The sequence below is a fragment of the Protopterus annectens genome, chromosome 13.part0, assembly GCF_019279795.1.
Source record: "Protopterus annectens isolate FY-2018-M chromosome 13.part0, PAN1.0, whole genome shotgun sequence".
NCBI lineage: Eukaryota > Metazoa > Chordata > Ceratodontiformes > Protopteridae > Protopterus > Protopterus annectens.
The window spans coordinates 549534122-549553841 of NC_056747.1; the positions used below are offsets into that span (position 1 = coordinate 549534122).

Genomic DNA, 19720 nt, shown 5'->3' on the forward strand with positions numbered 1-19720 from the left:
CTAGGCAGGTCCAACAAGTAAGGACTTTAAAGCCCGTATGATTCAGTAAAACCTAAAAACAAGTGACCATTTGGCAGGGAGGGTTTGTTGAAATGGACTGAAGACAACATGAATCTATTGTCATGGTAAGTACAAAACTTATGTATCCAATGTTATCTCTTAAGTCCCCTTCAACATGTGGGTAATTTGATCCAATTTGTTCCATGTCTAAGTAGTTGGATCTCTTTCTCTGCTCCTTTACTGGATCTGCTGGACTATATTGTTAGCATTTTTAATTTGGGATTAAATTTGTCCTGTGTTGGTCCATTTGACTTCCACCTCCAACTTTCATCTGGGTCAGGATGTTGCTTTGCTCACATTGTTTGAAAGCTTTCTTTTTTTTCTTTGAAAAAATCGGGCTTTATTGGAAAATTTTTATTTTATAAGTAGCCAAATGATAAACACAGCATTTTTAGCAAATAATAGCCATATCAAGTAGTTCAGTTCATTTTTTTATCTCCAGATATCTGTTTTAACAGTCTAAAAGACTCATTCTTTGTGCTCATTTTGCAGTACTTTTAAGTTTGCTTTGTACATATCTTCCCTTAGACAGTGATCCTCCAGTCATTGCATTTCTAGTGGAGTAGAAAATTAACTGGTGCTGCTTCAAAGATAGATCAAGTTGTGTTCATTGCCTTTTGGCTAATCTCTTTAGATTTTTTTCCAAGTCTTTGATTTGTCACAATTTATTAATCACAAGCTTCCTATAGATGTTTTAAAGCTTATAATTGTGAAACCCAGAATAAGGAAAATATGGATGACGTGGTAAAAATGCTGTTCTCCTTTTAAGTTTTTCTCTCCAAGGGGAACAATCCTCCTCACACCCTCCCATTACAGGAGGTCTGCGACCTTGCTGCAGCCCCTCTACTTACATATATTAACACTGAAATCACAATACCTCGGTGTGGGGTTGTGGGATATTAGAGTACACATGTTCACTCATTCATTCATTCCCACTCTTCAGGGGCTTGCAGTAACAAGCCTCAGAATTAAAAATGGTTATTCAGGTTGTCTTATTTTGATGCTGCAGCTTGCTTCCATTTGTGTGTTTGAGCCTTTCTTTGCTGTTACCATCAAAAAATTAAATACTGTGCCTGATCTGTCCAGTAAAGTAGTCCTTCATTACCCAGGAAATAGTCCATTTTAGAAATTTTAATTCTATTAGGCAGTGTACCATCACATAAATGTTAAAGTTAAATTCTGTAACTATTAAAATATCACTGTCACAAGAAGGGGCAGGAAAATCTAAGCACTGCCATTCAAAGAATCTGAATTTTCTGGCAGCATATCCAGGAATAGAAAGTAACCCTGACCATCTTTTTTGTGATCTTTTACGTTGAAATTCCTCTATCATTTAGATCTCAAATTGTAGTTTCTACTTGTTTTAATGACTACAAAGTGTTACTGAGGATGGATTCACTTTTATGGATCTATCATTATGTTGAGTACAAAGCTTTTATGTTCAAGCCTTGATTTGCAGAGTATTGCATGCTGTTTCCTGCTGTATTCCTTCATGATGTAAGTGGTAAATGAACCTGTAGGTGACCGCTGTTTAACTGCTAGTCTTCTATCTCAGATGGGAAAGGGTTTTTCATCTGTGTCAACATTTTATGCAATATTTCAGTAACATCATCAAAATAAAACTGAGCACAACTTCTGTTGCGTTGCATACCAAAAGTCCAGCTGAGACTTGTGCACGTCCTTTAACTCCTGGTGCATAGGTGTATACTAGACTAACAACTCCTAGGGCCTTTATAAGCCTAGCAGTGCAACTCAAATGTGTCCCACAAGTGTGTGTTAGATGTTTATATAGGGGTGGGCATTGGTTATGACATGATTTACTGACTGCCCGTGTCCATCAGAGACATGGGTACCAGACCAGGGGTGAATTTTCGCTTTCCCAACCAGTGGTCCAAGTAATCCCTAAATAGAGTTAAACTGGGCAGGACTTTGTTTCACATGGATAGGGAGCCTGTTCCAGAGAATGGGAAATGTCTGAGATACATATCTGTTTCTCCAACGTGTCCCTTGCAAGCAATATTTAGATCTGGTATTTCTGATGCCATTTGTTTTGCGAATGTGCAAAAGGTTTATCAGAGCTGGGTCCAGGGGATGCCTTGAATACCAGGCATAGATCACCTCTCAGTAGTTTGTAGGAGAGGAGTATAGAGATAGGGCTTTGAGGCAATTTGCATAGGACATTGTATTTATGCCCTGTATTTTTATAAGGAACCTTTGTGGGTGTTCCATTTGCTGATTGTGTCTGGTCAGGTACATACCAAAGGGGGCATTGTAATCCGTTATGGGTCTGATGAGGGCCGAGTATAATGACTTATCTGGACCTAGATGCCATGCACTTATAAGTTGCTCAACATAGAAGGATTTCCTTACTACCTTGGATACCCATTAGTCAAAGGCCAGGTTAATCTCTGCATGTGATCCCAGAGCCCTGACTAATGGGTCTACTCTTAGGTGTGTTTTATTGATGATGATGTTTCCTGGGGTGGCTGACTTCTCAAAATTTACTATAATACTTTTCTTGGCATTGCATTTTAAGCAGTGGCTTTGGTACAGTTCATTTGTCTGTGTTAGACCCTCTTGTAAAATGTTAGTGTTTCATGGGGCATTCTTTGACTGCTGTCAGTTTGCAATCATCTGCAAACGTGGTCAGCCAGAGGCCTTTGACATTAGCCTTGACTTCAGAGAAGTAGATGCCAAAGAGTAGTGAGCCCAGCACAGAACCTTGAGGGCCTCTACTGGTGAATGGCCACTTTAAAGAGGTGGCCTCACCAATCCTAATTTTTGGGTCCTTTTTTGTGCTTCCCAGCTCAGGTAGACCAGGTAAATACCTATTGCCACTAGATGAATAACCCCAATCGTTCTAATGTAAAAGCACAATAAAGTGTCCAGAGTGAAATGCTACCACAAACAAACTTGAAAAATATGAAATGCTAACACATATGAGCTTAAAGGTACGGATACAACTTATAAAAGTGTGATTATTCAGCAAGTCTTTGCTTTGTATAAATAAGCCAAGAACCACTCAGTTGTGCGGAATTTATAAAGGCTGTAAAAGCAAGATAAGCTATTAATAAGCCCTCAAGCTAGTAAAATTACATGTAGAAATCTCAAGTGTTTTCCCAGCCTAAACAGATCAGACATCCTCCCAGTGCACTAGATGGAAAATCCAATAACCTCTTGATGGAGAACAAGTGTTTGCTAGAGAGTAAAATTACAGTACTTTATCCAACAGCTAGCTAGGTAATGAATTCAGAGCAAGTAGATCAGTAGAATAGACAATGAGAGGCAAAAATGCAATTTTTCAAAATAAGCACAGGGAAAGCAAATAAATCAAGATATCAAAAGCAGTGTAGAAAGGGAGGGGCTTATTAAACTCAATTTACAGTAGAGGTAGCCAGCTTGAAATCACCAGGTTAAAAAGACAAAACTACCAGGGAATTGCCACTAGTGCTTTAGTTTATGCAGCAGGTTTTAAATCTTTTCAGAAAGACAAAGATCCAGAAATTCAGTGTGTGTTTACGTATCACTCAAACAATTTAACCACTGGAAAAACATGCGAAATGTGCAGCCTAGCTAATAATGTCTCTCTCTCATATAGACCAAAAACACCAGGCCAAGCAGATTTCTTAAAAGAGAAAAAATGGAGCCGCTTCCCTCCAGAGGGCATCTTTTTCAGTGAAATGATGAATTTAATGAGGGAGCATTTTATAAGTGGGTAAATGGGGGTGGGGTATGTAACTGCAGATCAGAAACCATTAGTTTGAGCTGCTGGATTGTGATAAATTCAATTATTCAGCTGTTTTCCCCCAGTTATAGTTTTTATGTTTGCATTTGTTAAGTCAGACTGTCCGTTTCCTGCACTTATGAAGATTAGAAAGTTTTTTTTGTAGGATGAAAGTATAAATGTATATTAGTTCCTGCTTTGAACACCTTGCCTGAGTGATCAAGGAAGCAGGACTTGCACCTGAGCTACCTTTAAACTGCTCGAGCTATAAATTTCCAAAACTCATTTGACTCCACACTAAAACAGCATTCTCAAAGCAGATTTATGGCATGGCACAAGATTTAAACAAGCCATTAAGGACTAGTCACAGACTGGCAATGAACAGGCAGGATTGGCAGTCATACTATAAAGTGCAATTGTGATGCTGTGGGCAGCTGTACTGTGGCGCTACTTCACATTTGTTAGCACACTTCATTAATAATTTAACTTCTCCTGGTGATGTGAAATAGCAGCTCCTTAATGCCATCCTAGAGAATGAATTTGTATGTAGCCTTCCTTTCTGCAAGTTTTCAGGAATGTTGAGATAAGACCCTCTTGCCATTTCAGACAGTTGTTTCGACCACTGACCCCAGATGTTCTGGGAATTATTCTGGCAAGCAGTGCCCCTTTTATAGGGTACTTTGAACAAATAAACAGTAAAAATTAAGATTTTATGAACAGAATTGGTAATGTAATTAATTCTTCAATAATAATGCATTTATATTTTGACAACCTGTAGGTTGAAGAAATAAAGAACATTTATCTAGCTGTTTGGTAAACACTAATAGTATGAGGGAAAATAAGATGTCCGTCCATACCACTGTTAACAGCATTCTTCGCTTAAAGGATCTCCTGTCAAGGGTGGCCCAGTGTCTAGCCAATATGCCAAAGCCTTCAACTCTAATAGTAACTGTACATCACATGTATGCTGCCGTTCACAACATAGACACTGATGCTCAGAACTTTGCTGCCAGTCCAAATGCCATTATTGAACTTTAGTCTGAATGCCCTTCTGCTGTGCTGGTTACCAAATCATGTTTTCAGATAAGTGCCCCATTGGGGTTTCTTCTCTTGCTTTTATTTATTGTTGTTTTTGTGTTTGTATCATCCAGAAAAGAAAAATGTCAGTATGGGAAGCAGATTCTCCTTAAAGACCATCACGACCAGTGTCTTTTTTTTTTTTTTTTTTTTTTTTTTTGGGGGAGTGCTTTCCACAATCATGTGCAGTGTTCTGTCTGCCAAGTGTTTGTGCCAAAGACCCTACATAGTCGCCGCTCTTCTTTTTCCATAAACCTGGAGAACCAGCGTCTTAAGCTGTTGGGTTAAGGTGCTACAGCAGAATTCCGCCCTCCTGAGGACTAATCATTTGCCAAGAAGGTGGTCAAAAAATTGAAGCTTGATCCAGTTGCTGTCCAGCCTCCCCTGACTTCTGTCTGTACGCTGGTGAAAGCCTAAAGAACCACTTGGTGCTTGCTTCGGAGTCCCCTGCATGGACCCTGTCATAGGCCAGAATGGATCCGGTTTCTTACACATTCTTGGAGATATTTCAAACGTCTTTGCCTGGCGTTGAGGGGAAACCTCTGCTGATTATATCTGAAGGACCAAGGGGAATTCGTAAGATCTTGGAAAGGGAGGAGATTTCTACAACCATTATAGAGTAGTGTCTGGTTTCACCTTTCGAAGGTCTTTCAAGCAGATGTTCCACAGAAGAAGAAACAAAAGCCTAAGCATATTTGCCCTGCTGTGATGGATCCCCAAATTAAGTGGCAGAATTTCACGTAGGGTTTATTTAATGCTTTGATGGCCTTAATGCCGCCTCAAGAGTTCTCTCTTCTTGCTCCTCTCTGGTCTTCCAGTCCACTCAAGATGCCTAGGGAATTGGATTCCTCGGATGAGGATCTGGATTCGGTAAGAATTCCGGAATTATTCTTCCCCCTTGAACTACGGTTCAGAGGAGGGGAGGATTCTTAGGTCCAGACTCTCCTGTGGGAGAGCTGCCCTTTGGGGATACCATTGCCCGTCTGATGGACTATTTTAAGTTGGATTGTTCTCAAGTCACTGATATTCAAAAAAAAAACAGGTGGAATGAGCTCCTACAGGTGGAGTCTGCCATGCCATCTGCTGTTCCTCTTGTTTTGTCTGCCCTTGTGGATACCTTTTTGGCAACTTCTGTAGCCCTGACTCTTCCTCCTGCACCTAAGAAGCCAGATAAATTCTGTAACATGTCTGAGTTGTGCGGAGTTCTTTATAAATGTCCTCCTGTTGACCCTTCTGTAGTGTCATTCTCTTCTGACAAACCATCCAAGTTGACCTCCACCAAGCTGTTGCCGTCTGATAAGGACAATAGGACCATAGAAAGGTTTGGTAAGAAAGTTTGTATTGCTTCCTCTTTGTCATTTGGGGTCATCAACTACCAGACTTGTATGACCAGGTATGTTTTGACTTCCCTTTCTCAAGTCATTTCTGACATTGTTGACTCTGAGGGGTAGGTTTCGGCCCTTTCCCTTCAGGGCTTCACTTCTCAAGTTGCTCGCCATTCAGTCAAATGTAACTATGATGCAGCTGATGCCTCTTCCAAGGCAGCTGTCTTTGGTTCAGTTATGGAGCTTTACTGTTGGCTTTGTCTGCAGGCTTTGTCTGATGACATTAAGGACAAACTTTTAGATGATCCTTTAGATAACAAAAGTCTTTTTTGAATCTGCTGGTGCTGATCTTTTCAGGTTTCCCCAGGAAAAGGACAAAACCTTGCATGATTTGAAACCTATTTTTGTTTTTCCCATTCCTAAATTTCAGAGGAATTATCCCTGTAAGTCTGCCATTGTTCAGAGGCAATCTCTCCTCCCAAGAGGAAGAAGGGGTCAAGGCATGTGCCCCCTGCTGAGTTTACTCCATATTCCTGCTTCCCAGAAGCATTCTTTTCAGGACAAGCCTGGTTCTGTTTGACAGTTTGCTTCCTTCTTCCCTCGGCTAGGTTCCCTTGTCCCTCTGTCTTTCCATGTCTCTTCCAAATTGGCTACGAATCAGTTCAAACTCTCAGGTTCTGTCCATCATCTGTCAGGGAAATTTCATGGTTTGGAAGTACCCTTCCACCCTTTTCAGTCATTATTTGGGAACATCTCTCTCTCCTTTCCAGAGGTTGTTCACACTATTTTAGCTCAGGGCACCATTTGAAACACTGTCTCCCACCCAGGTAGGGAAGGGATATTACTCCAGAATGTTTTTGGTCCCATGAAAGAAGGGTACATAAAGACCAATTTTGGATCTATCCCTGCTTGAACACCTTTCTCAAGATTCCTTCCTTTTGGATGTTATCCCTACAGACATTGTTTCCTCCTCTGATTCCGCAGGCCATTCTGGTATCTCTGAATTTCAGAGAGTCATACCTTCACATCCCCATCCATCCTCTTTTCAGGAAATTTTTTTTTCTGTTTTTCTTGCATTTTTAGTTGTCTTCTTTGCCATTTGGCCTTCCTGCTGCCCCAAGGGTATTAACCAAATGCCTCACTCCTGTCATTGCTTTTTGCAGGATTCAGATTTTTCCCCACCTAGACAATCTGCTTTATTCAAGCTTCCTCCCCCAGCAGTCTGCTTCATGATCTCAAGTTTACTGCTGGCCTATTACACAGTCTGGGGTTCACCATAAACCTCCAGAAGTCTGTTCTGACGCCTTCCCAGGATCATATTTTCCTCTGCTCCAAGCTTCAGACAGTTCCCATATTGACATCTCTGCCTACCCCCATGGCTCTGTCTCTAATAAACCTTTTCTAGTTCCTTCTTCCACTGGCATCTGACACGGCCAGAGAATTTCTTAGAGTTCTAGGATTTATGGCTTCCACCATTCCCATGCTCCCTTTCGCCAGGCTCCATATGAGGAAATTTCACTGGTACCTCAAATGAGTGTGGCTTCAACGTTGCCACCCCCTGGATTTCCTGGAACATTTCTTCCCTGTCTCAAGCTTCAGCTTCAGTGGTCTATTTATCAACTTTGGCAAACTGGGGCTTCATTTTCAAGCTCCAGTTCCCACTCGGGAGCTCTTTCTAGATGCAGCAGACAGGGGGTGGGGTGTTTCCTGTGGCCCCCTAAATGGCCTCCTCATCAGAGGTCAGTCCACATCACAAGAGATGAGGGCTCTTCTGGATGTGCAAACCTTTCTTTCCTCGTTTCATTCCAGGGCCCTCAAAACTTTTCACAGACAATACCACAGCAATGTGGTATGTCGGGGGGCTGGGTCGTATCTTCTTTGTAGGCCAGTTCTTCAGGTCTGAGATCTAGCTTTCCAGTATCAAGGGATTTTTCAGGCAGTTTACATTCCATCAAAGCACAGTGTCATGGTAGACTCCTTGAAGCAGGTCTAGCACCCAAGCTCACAAATTGATGCTTCACAGATCTGTGCTCCTGGATATTGTCCATTGGTGGGGTATTCCTCAGGTAGATCTTTTTGCCATCCCTCTGAACAGATCATTTCCTGTATTCTGTTCCGGAATCCCAAGTCCTCTGCCTAGAAAGTGGATGCTTTGTCGTTCCTTGGAAGGGGATGTTTCTGTACACATCCCCTCTCTTCTTCTGGTACTGCGAGTTCTACACAAGATCAGGCAGGAGTCTCCCAACATTTTGTTGATTTCTCACTTTTGGGCCAGACAGCATTGGTTTCCCTTTCTTTCTCACTTGGTCAAGGGCAGTCGCCACAAGTTACCTCTCCAGGTGGATCTTCTTACACAGGATAAGTGGTCTCTTATCTAGCCTCACTTGTACATTCTTCAAATGATGTTGTAGGTGATAGGGCATTGATCCCTTTTAGGCACCACTTTTCTGAGGATGTGCTTTGGGTTCTGCAGGAGATGAGGAAACCTACCACCAGAAAATCTCATGTCCAAATGGAAAAGATTTTTTTTTGTCTGGTGCCTTTCCTAACCATCTAGATTCTCTATCAATGGGGGTTACTTTAGTTCTCCCTTTGTGTAATCTGCTTCATGCTGGGTTGGCATATTCTTCAGTGAAAGTTCACCTGTCAGCAATTTCTGCTGGTCTGCCCTTGAATCCTCCTCTGGCCTCAAGGTTTGAAGTCAAACAGTTCCTTAAAGGCATCTTTCATGTCGGGTCTCCCAGGAAGCCTATTCCTGCTCCTTGGGACCTCAGTTTTTTATTTGAAAAATTGATCCAGGTACCTTTGAGCCTGCTTCCTTGCAATGTTGTTTTTGGAACACTGCTCTGGCTTTGGCTCTTACTTCAGCCAAGAGAATGTCTGAACTTAAAGTTGTCATGGCTATTTCTTCTTTTAGCTTTCCATAGAGACAGGGTGTCTCTTTGTTGTACTAATCCTCCTCTTAATGCCAAAGGTGGCCAAGGAGTTCTCCCTTAATCAGTCTGTTCATCTTCCTTCCTTTTTTCTTTTCACTGCTGTCTGCCACTGAGAAGGTTGTTCACACTTTGGATTTACATATGCAACTCAGATATTGCTTTTAGATAAAGCTAACACTTTTTGCAGATGTGAGCAGCTTTTTGTTTATTTTCATTCCAGAACTTTGGGTTTGGTTGATGTCCTTCAAGAATGCAACTGCAGTCATAACATAAGGGTTGTCCTGCCTCAGGCAGCCCTCGGTCGGCCGGATTCCAAAGTCTGGGTCCGACGTCGGCTGATGTCGCATTTCTCTCTGACGTCAGAGCGGCTGGAGTACATAAGCATCAGCCGACGCCATTTTCTTCAGTCTTTCTTGCCGCGCGGTGCCCGAAGCAGAAGCAGTTCGCAAGTGCCGGTCGGTCAGCTCCTCTATTCTTCGAATCCGAAGTCATCAAAAAAGCTAAGTACCCCGTTGGAGACCTTTCTTGCCTCAGCCGATGTCAGAAATTACTGAAAAAAGTTAACAATTGTCTGTCTTGTGGTAAACAAATACCTCATAAGGATTTCCACTCTTACTGTCTTCCTTGCCTTGGCCCAGACCACGACGTCTCAGCCTGTGTCGCCTGTGCTCGCTTCAATAAGCGCACTCTTAGGCGCCGGGCGGAGTTAGCTGAAGACTTTTTCGGCGATAAATTTGCTTATACAATGCCGTCGGAACTTCCGACATCGCAGACTCCTAAGAAACGAAAAGACCGGGACCGACATCCTCGGCCCGCGTCTTCCACTGACTCCACGACAAAACCTACCGTGAGTGCTCCGGTTCCACCTGAGACTGTTATTTCACTGCTCCGAACCGAAGACACCGTTTTACCGACACCTCCGATACTGGAGGCCACACCGACGCCAGTTATAGATTTTCCTCCAGATACTGAAACCGAGGAAATGCCCAAGACCATTGCTGTAGATAAGGTCACTCCTGCGCATGGAGCTGCTAGGCCTCCTATGGCCATGTCTATTAAGGCCTACACACGTGCTAAGGCAGCCAGCAAGACCAAGCACCTTACTGTTAAGGCCTTACCTCAGCTTACTCCTGAAACACAAATCATGACTATGGCCGCAGACTTAATTTCCATGATTAGAGGTTCACAGGCCCATCCTGAGAGAGGATCCCAGCCTCCTCCTGATAAGAGGCCCCGGGTTAAACCCTCTGACCCTATCCCTTCAGATGAAGATTCTGAGGACTCTGTTCACTCCGATGGCCAGGAAGAGCCCTTCCAGACCTATGAGGACTCGGATGCAGAGGATTCCATCCCCTCGGCCTCCCCTCCTGAGGCTATTTCTTTTGGGGACGTCCTGCATACCATGAGGGAACATTTTAAGTGGCAAGGCCAGGAATATTCTGATTCCAGAAAGCGCCTTCGAACCTTCCTTAAAAAGCCCCAACACAGGCCCCTGGCTATACCTCCTGTGCTTGATGTTTTGGATGACCTATACTCTGACTCCAGTGTTACCCCGGATACTCTTCCTCCTGCCCCAGCCAAGCCAGACAGATATTATAGGGTCCCAGAAACACATTCTCATTTCTTTAGGGCCCATGCTGTTGATTTAGAAACTATTTCTCAGGGACCTAAAGGGGTTTCAGCTTCCACCTCCAAAAATCCCTTGCCTTCCAACAGGGAAGCTAGGTCATTAGAGAGATGGGGGAAAAAGGTCTACACCTCCACTACTTTATCTATGAGAGCTCTGAATTGCCTCTTTCATATGTTTCAATATCAGGATTACCTGTTAGATGATTTACAAAAAACATTGGCCTCTCCTGAACCTTTAGACAGGAAGTCTTTGCAGGAAGCTGTACATAATTCTCAGCAAGTCAGCAATCACTTTCTGCAGTGTGGATATGATGCATTGGAAGCTTCATGTAGGGCAGCTATGACAGGGGCGGTCATTCGTAGACATGCATGGTTAAAAGAACAACCTCTACCAGATCATGTTAAGGCAAAACTTCTTGATGCACCCTTGGAAAAGAACAAGCTTTTTGGTACTAATACTAAAGATGTGTTAAAGTCCATCGAGGAAAAAGCAAAATCAGTTCAGACGGTCAAAGATTTCCTCCAGGTTCAGCCACCCAGATTCAGCAGGAATTGGCCTTCTAAAAACTGGTCCTTTCCTAATCCTGAAAGATTTCAAAGGGGTAAAAACAGGCGTGGCCGAAGAAGAGGACAATACAGAGGTTCTTACAGGGGACGACAATGGCAACCAGCAAACCAAAGAAGTGACACAGGGGTCTCCCCTGCCCCACAGGGACAATCTCAATGACTTTCCTCCACTTCTGCTGACCAAGGAGCAAATAGAAGCTCCCTTGGGCGGAAAATTATCTCTGTTTTCAGACAATTGGCACAGATTGACAAAGGACAAATGGATTTTGGACATTATAGACCAAGGTTACAGGTTCCACTTTCATACCTTACCAAGAAAACAAGGCATGCCAAACCTACCACAAAACCAGAGGGCAGAGGCTATCAAGCAAATTTCTCTGCTTGCTCAGATCAAAGCAATAGAAAGAGTTCCACAACAAGAACAAGGCCAGCGGTTTTACTCAAGACTGTTCCTTGTTCCAAGAAAAGAAACTCAATGGAGACCAATACTGGATTTGTCCGCATTAAACACTTTTCACATAGTACCAAAGTTCAAAATGCTGACTGTACAGCAACTCCTTCCCATGCTGGGCAAGGGGTCTTGGCTGATTACTCTGGACCTCAAGGAGGCATACCTGCATGTCCCTATCAGACACAGCTGCAGAAGATACCTCAGATTTCTTGCAGGGCCAGAGCATTATCAATTCTCAGCATTGCCATTTGGCTTATCTACTGCGCCCAGAGTATTTACAAAATGCCTGGCTTCAGTAATTGCTCATTGCAGGCTCCAGGGGATCCAAATTTACCCATACCTGGACGACTGCCTCATACAAGCGGACGACAAATTGATTTTGACAAAAAACTTGAACTATGTCATACAGTTGCTACAGGCTGTGGGATACACAGTCAAATTCCAAAAGTCAAGACTTCAGCCATCCCAGCAAATAACCTTCTTAGGAGCCAATCTAGACACAGCCTCTCAAATGGCTTACCTGACAGAAGACAAGCAAGAGAAGTTAACACATTATTTCAAAGGTTTGGCAAAACTCACCCAGATGACTGCAAGGGGATTCCTACAGGCCCTGGGTTACATGGCATCCTGCATTCTCCTGGTTCCATTAGCAAGACTACACATGAGGAAGCTTCAATGGTACCTAAAAAGCATTTGGTCTCAGCACAGCAACAACCTAGAGACAACCATACCGCTCATTCCATGCCTACAAAAGGAATTCCTATGGTGGGCCTCGGTAAGCCAGGCAAACACAGGTATGTCATTCAAAAAACCTCAGATAACACAGACCATGACCACAGACGCCTCAGACCTTGGATGGGGGGCGCACATGGAGGGCAGATGTATACAAGGACAATGGTCTCCAAAGGAAACACATCTGCATATAAACCAAAAGGAAATGCTGGCAGTAATGCATGCCATCGAGGCCTTTTGACAACAACTTCAGCAAGGCCATCTACTGATACGGACAGACAACACCACTGTGATGTGGTACATAAACAAGCAAGGGGGCACCCATTCCTACCCCCTTTGCAGACTGACAATGAATCTTTGGGAAAAATCACTGAGCCTAAACATACAGTTGCAATCCCAGTTTGTTCCAGGCAAAGACAATGTGCTGGCGGACAGCCTAAGCAGGAATTTCATAGTTCCACACGAGTGGAGGTTACATCCGAAAATCTTCACACAACTCACCTTGACATGGGGCAGGCCAGAAGTGGACCTATTTGCCTCCCACCTCAACCATCATCTACAAAAATTCTGTTCAAGGACATACCATCCACAAGCTTGGAAAATAGATGCTCTTTCATTCAACTGGAACTATCTAAAAATCTATGCATTCCCACCTCTGCCACTGATGACCACAGTATTACTAAAGATCAAAGCAGAGAGGCCCAAGGGGATCCTAATAGCTCCAGACTGGCCAAGACAACACTGGTACCCACTACTACTGAGCATATGTCACAACAAAAAGTGGGCCCTTCCCCAATGGCCCCTACTTTTGACTCAACACAACTTCAAAACAGTGCATCCAAACCTTCAGACACTGCAGCTAACAGCCTGGGAGATCCCATGAATAACCTCAATCTATCTCTCTCCAAGGAAGTTCAGCGGATATTAACAGAAGCTCGAAGACCATCCACCAGAAAGGTTTACTTAGCAAAATGGAAGAGATTCAGCATTTGGAATACCAGCAAGGGACATGATGCATCATTATTGAATATCCCACTCATCCTGGAATATTTGGCAGATATGCTACAGAATGGACTCTCATATTCTTCCATAAAGATACATGCTTCAGCTATCTCTGCTAGATATAACACTGATCCGCCTGTGTTTTCATATCCTTTGTTAAGGCAATTCCTCAGGGGAATCAAGAACATTAAGCCACCAAGAAAGGCTCCAGTGCCAGCTTGGGACCTCAACTTTGTCCTAGAAAAACTGACTATACCTCCCTTTGAGCCAGCAGCTTCAGTGGACTTACAATTTTTATCATGGAAGACAGCTTTCCTGTTGGCAATTACCTCAGCAAGAAGGGTTTCGGAACTACAGGCCCTAATGGCAACACCACTGTTCATAATCTTTCACAGAGACAGGGTCTCCTTAAGAACCAACCCTACTTTTATGCCAAAGGTGGTATCTAGGGTTTCTTTAAATCAAGCTATTCACCTGCCTACTTTCTTCCCCAATCCTGAGAGCAAAGGGGAAAGACTGTTGCTTACCTTGGACATTCACAGACAACTTCGCTACTACCTGGACAGAACCAAGACCAGTAGGAAGTCTGATCAGCTTTTTGTAGCTTACGCCCCTGGAGTACAAGGAAAAGCAATTTCCAAACAGACTATTTCAAAATGGATTGGACATTGCATCAGATTTCATTATTCCTTCCATGGGAAGAATGTTCCAGCCAATGTCAGACCACACTCCACCAGAGCTACAGCCACCTCTACAGCATTCTTAAGAGGGGTGCCTACAAAAGACATTCTAGAAGCTGCTACATGGAGCTCCGTGCATACATTCTCCAAACACTACAATCTCCCTTTATATTCCAGATCCAGAGCAGGCTTTGCTTCGGCAGTCCTGCAGGGTTTGATTGCCACACCATTTCTTTCCTAGAGCATTCCTCCTCCCCCAGCTAAGCTATGGTATTCAACCCATATGTTATGACCTGCAGTTGCATTCTTGAAGGACATAGTACAGTTTTGTACCTACCATAAATGTAGATGTCCGATAGATATGCAACTGCAGTCGGATTTTCCCTCCCTCCATACCCCTCTATGCCTTGGGTCCACTCCTATCCCTGTTTCTCTTAGCTGGGGATGTCTGTTATGGTGTATCTGTTTATTGCTTACTTATTTGTCTGGAATCCTGTTTTTGTCTTCCAATTTGATTACAGCCTTCCTTGGAGGGCACCTGGCATCTGGGGCAAGAAACACTGAAGAAAATGGCGTCGGCTGATGCTTATGTATTCCAGCTGCTCTGACGTCGGAGAGAAATGCAACATCAGCCGACGTCGGACCCAGACTTTGGAATCCGGCCGACCGAGGGCTGCCTGAGGCAGGACAACCCTTATATTATGACTGCAGTTGCATATCTATCGGACATCTACATTTATGGTAGGTACAAAACTGTACCTTTCTAAGCAAACCAACTCCTGGATTTCGAAGGCCATTTCATTTTGTTCTTTTCTTGGCAAATGTCTTTTCTTGTCTAGTGGAATGTGCCTTTACAGACAGTTGCCTCCTCTGCTGCCATTTTCAAGGGTTTGGATTCCAGTTATATCCTTGAGGCTGTTACTTAGTCCTCTGTTCTTACTTTTGTTAAACATTGCAAGTTGGATGATGTAATGTTTAGTAAAAGTAAATATTACAAGTTGGGTGTTTCCAGGGCCAGAGCAGACTTTGCCAGGGCTATTCTGCATGGGTTGTGGAGGGTTCTTCACTGCCTTTCTCCATCCAGGCATCTTCAAGTTCTTGTACTCTCCCATAGATGAAGAGTACTGCAACAGTGATACGGAAGAACATAGTACAGTTGTGTAAAATCTTACAGTAACAGTACATATCCTCCTGTTCACTGTTGCAGTATTGAGCCCCTCCCTCCTTCTGTCCTGATTCTTGCCATGTGTTTTGATTGCCCTCCTGGCTGAGGGTCCCTTCTCCTTTCTTCCTTATTTTCCTTTCTGGATGTGCATGTTCCTATTTGTCCCTGAGGGTATTCTGTTCCTTCTGGGGCATTTTCATTTCTTAGCGTCTTTGTCTGTATGTCACCTTTATGCCCTACATCATTACAGGGAACATACATGTTATGTACAGCTTCTGTAAGAGCTAAAGGCTTTGTTATACTGAATGGACGTTTGGCTATCCTTTGCAGAATATCCATTGGGTGAAGAATATTGCAACAGTGAAGAAAAGGAAATTTAATGTTTTATTAAGATTTTACACTGTGCTTCTTTTTTCCTAGGTCAGCTGGGTGGAAGAAAATTTAATTAAAAGAGAAATGGGACTCTTCTGATCATATGTCATTGAGTGGGAAACATTGTTAGTTCAGGGCCGAGAGTAGAATTTGGATATTTTCCTTTTTGCAGTGTATGCTCCCATTTCAGTGGATCCACACGTGATTTGCTGTGGAACCTTATAGAAGGTATCCCAGGTAGAACAGGAGTAGAAGTATTATCCAAGATTGTGCTTAGTTCCCTGGGAAGAGAGCTTGGTGAGAATTTTAGACATCTTAAATCTGAACAAATATGGGAGGATAAAATAAGTGTAGTATTGTGTTTTGAAAAAAAACACTTGTGCCCTTTTCAAGGAGTGTTTTTTCTTCTGTCGTCTTGAAAGTGAAGTCTGCTGGTTTTGCATCTGTTTGAGAAAGTTTTTCAGGTTTTGTGTGTGTGTGTGCGGGGGGGGGGGGGGGCTCGTTTGCTCAGCTCACTTCCATTCGTTTGGAGGCTCTTGCCAGAGTTTTTACCAAGTACCTGGCCACACCTGGACAGTTGCTTGAAGCAAGCAGTTTAACAGAAGAGACTGCAAGAGACTTTTAGACCATCTATTGTGTATAGAATTCAAGCACCAGTCTACATCTGCTTCTGCTGATGTCTTTGTCCACCCCACTCCAAGATAACTGTGGAGCCTTTTTTGACCCAATTAAGTGCAGCATTCTATCTTTGTATTTGATTTCATTAGTGACTCTGTTTATTTTGTGCTTTTTTTTTTTTTGCAGACTTTCTCTAATATTGTAGTCCTTCCCTTCCTATAGTTCTGTGGGATCTGCCTAATAAGTCTGCTGCTTTCAGCCATTTGGCCCCTTCGTTCTGTTAAAGGGCAAAAGAAGACATCCATTAGCTACACAAGAGCCCAAAGGCCTAATTGTTCCTGTGCAGGGAGCTTCGTCAGCCTATTTCCCCAGGGAGAGAATAGGGTTGCAGGGAGTAGGTTAGCGACAAATCCTTACAAAGTGGCCTGTTCCCCCATCACCACCACTGAGAAGTGATCATTATAATTTCAACATATTGCTATTTACTTTGTGACACTGCATAGCGCAAGCAGTGTGCAAAGCGCTCACCCACAGGTGTAGTACCCAGGCTACTGCTAGAATGCTACCTAATTGGCAGTCCAGAGTCACTACCCCATTATATTGCAGTGCCTCCTGCCTTTGAAGAATAAATGGTTAATGTTATAGTAAAAAAAAATGGTGTGCATATGATATTGCCATAACATTTTTGAACTATATTAGCTATGCTGTAGAGACCAGTTGACATAATGGTCAAGGTCTTCTCCCATGCACAAGGTGCCAGGTTCGATCCCGACCTCCAACCAACAGTGCCTGTTTGGAGTTTGCATGTTCTCCCTGTGTCTCTGTGGGGTTCCCCCCATGTCCGAAAAAACATGCTGAGTATTTCCATCTCAAACTCACCAATGAATGGAGCTGTGATCAGTGGCACAGACTCTGCATGGTGCCTTATAGGGGAAAGAGTTGTACAGACCAACCGATTTGGGCATCTGTTGTGGTGCACAGTATCCTCAAGATAGGAGAACACAGACTGCACGCCATAGCAGGGCTAGCCACTCAACAGTGTAAAATATTGCTCTAGGTGATTCGGTCATGTTGTCTAATGTCGCCAAATTGGGCATGGGTAGTTAGCGGTGATAAGTTGGTTGAGGACTTGGCCTACTCTGACCTATGCCAGGCACCCATGCTAACAGTGGGAGGGTTATGTGTGTCCCTTTTGGCATGAGTGTGCACACAATAAAGCCCATCATCCCTGGGTCAATAAGCAACTGGCCAGCTGGTGTCTAGTTGCCCAGCCTGGGTTACCTGGGATAGCTGTGTTGAGTGAAAGCTGGGTGTAAAACCAACCAACCTGCCAAACATGAACTGAGAATTGCTACGCTTTAATGTAGGTTCACTGACAGGATGCAGATTGGAAGTGGATGCCATGATGATACAGAGGAGGCTGGGCATCCAATGTGTTTGAGACAAGATGGAAGGGAAGGGCAGCAGAGCCACTTGGCTTGGGATCCAGACTGTACTACTCTGGAGAGGAGCACTTTAGGAATTGTGGTGAGAGAGAGGCTTCAGAAGGCAGTGAGGGAATCATCGAAATTAATGACTGACTCATGGCAATCCCACTCCAGTGTAATGATAGGGCAGTATTCATAATCTCAGCCTATGCCCCACAGCAGGCTTGTGATAGTGAGGAAAAGAGTGCATTCAGACAGCAGTTACAGGACCTACTAGATAAAGCAGGACAGCATGAATTGGTGTTGATAATGGGTGATTTAAATGCATATATTTGGGACAGACAGAACAGGATACAAGGACTGCCATGGTCCACATGGATGGGGCAACAGGAATAAAGGAGAAGCCATTCTAGACTTCTGTCTGGCAAATGGCTTAATAGTAGCCAACACATGGTTCAGAAAGATACAGTCACAAGATCACGTACAAGAGTAGCCAACATGCGACTCGGGTAGATTTTCTCCTAGTAAGGAAAAGGCACTGGGGTAGAATCCATAATTACAAAGTCCCTAGTGAAACAGTCGGCCCACAGTGTGAAGACTGGTAGAGACGGGTGAAGGCTGCCAACCTAGCCAGATAGGATTTTATACATAATTCTATCATTTGTAAATACTGTGAAATGTTGAAATGCAGGCTTGCTTCTTAAATGAAAGAATGTGTTGTGAAATGTTGAACGTAAAACAATGTGGCAACATTGCCCTCTGTTGTAAAGAAAGCGAAGTCAAGCATTTCTTGTTGGTCCTTTGAAATTAAAATTATTTCATGGCTGCCTTTGATGTTTACAATTTGGCTCCGGCCGGGCTAGATGAAGGTTTCCTGTCTATTGTTTTAAGGTTAAAGTTAATGACCAGAATTTACATGTGGAATGTCCTTTATTGCTGTGAGTGTAAAAGAATATAAATGCAGATGTTCTTCGTGTTTCACTGTTGCATTCATTACACTTGGGTTATCCTGCTGGCAGGCTACCCTCAGTCGGCCTGAATTCCAAAGTCTAGGTCCGGCGTCGGTTGCTGTTGCCTCTTCCCTGACGTCAGTGCGCCAGGGGTATAAAAGATGCAGCCGACACCATTTTCATCCGTCTTTCTTGCTGCGTGGTATCCGAAGCCGAAGCAGTTCGCAAGTGCCGGTCGGCCAACACCTGAGATTTCGTGTTCGAATTTCAGATCCGAAGTCTTCATTAAAAGCTAAGTACCCCGTTGGGGAAAACTTTTTTCTTGCTCCAGACCGATGTCAGAAAAAGTTAATAATTGTATTTCTTGTGGGAAGCAAATACCTCATAAGGATTTTCATTTTTACTGTATTCCTTGCCTAGGCCCTGACCACGAAGTTGCTTGTCGGTTTTGTGCTAGATTTAACCAGTGCACTATAAAGCGCCGGTACGATTTTGCATTTCACTATTTTGCAGAAGATTTAATTACACGATGCCGTCGGATAGCCCGCTGACTACCACAATTCACAAGAAACGCAAAGAAAAGGACAGGCATCCGAGGTCTAAAACCGACAACGAGTCTTCTTCTAAGCCAGTCGCCGGCTCTCAGTGAGGTGCTTTCACAGCCCCTGACGCCTGCTACTTTGGAACCGCAAGCCGCTATAGACTTCCACGTGGAGTCGCCTAGGCCACTGGAAGCTCAAGGTATTGGACCTTCAGAAATTATTCCCTCAGATGGGTCCAGAGCTGCTGAGCAGGCATCTGCTTCTGAGGGTGTTTTCAGACCTACTCAATTCTACATTAAAGCGACTCCAGCTACAAAGGCAAAGACTAAAGCATCTTTAAAGACAAAGAAGCAAGCAAAACAGCCTCCTGGTCGGGCCTCCATGCCCAAAAAACAGATGCTCAAAATGGCTGAAGACTTAATTACTTTGATCAGGGGTTCCCATCCCCCTCCTGATAAGAGGC

The 19720-nt window shown here is 43.6% G+C and overlaps 1 protein-coding gene across 3 annotated transcripts in view; it reads left to right on the forward strand.

Annotated features, from left to right (window-relative positions):
- The window catches only part of EIF4H (eukaryotic translation initiation factor 4H), a 602524-nt gene that overhangs the window by 461691 nt on the left and 121113 nt on the right, over nucleotides 1-19720 (forward strand). The gene's annotated exons all lie outside the window — the stretch shown is intronic.